The sequence below is a fragment of the Plasmopara halstedii genome (genome assembly GCF_900000015.1).
Source record: "Plasmopara halstedii genome assembly, contig: Scaffold_3120, whole genome shotgun sequence".
Classification (NCBI taxonomy): Eukaryota; Oomycota; class Peronosporomycetes; order Peronosporales; family Peronosporaceae; genus Plasmopara; species Plasmopara halstedii.
In genome coordinates, this window is record NW_020190023.1 from 1,383,427 (window position 1) to 1,383,658 (window position 232).

Sequence of the window (232 nt, forward strand, 5' to 3'; positions counted from 1 at the left end):
GCGGTATCCTCCGAGGCCTGCCCTCAAGGGTCGCTGGCAGAAGCTAGGACCCCGAGGCCAGGGGAGCTCCGGCAACCAGTAGGGGCGGGGCGCCCTACTGGGGAAGAACCAAGTCTTCATGAGAAGTGCGCGGGTGGCGCGCACCATGGGGACCTAGCCCCTGAGAGTCTATGAACTCTCGAATCGGCGAAGAGCAGCGGCGGGCTGCTTGTGGTACACGGACGTGTACGGG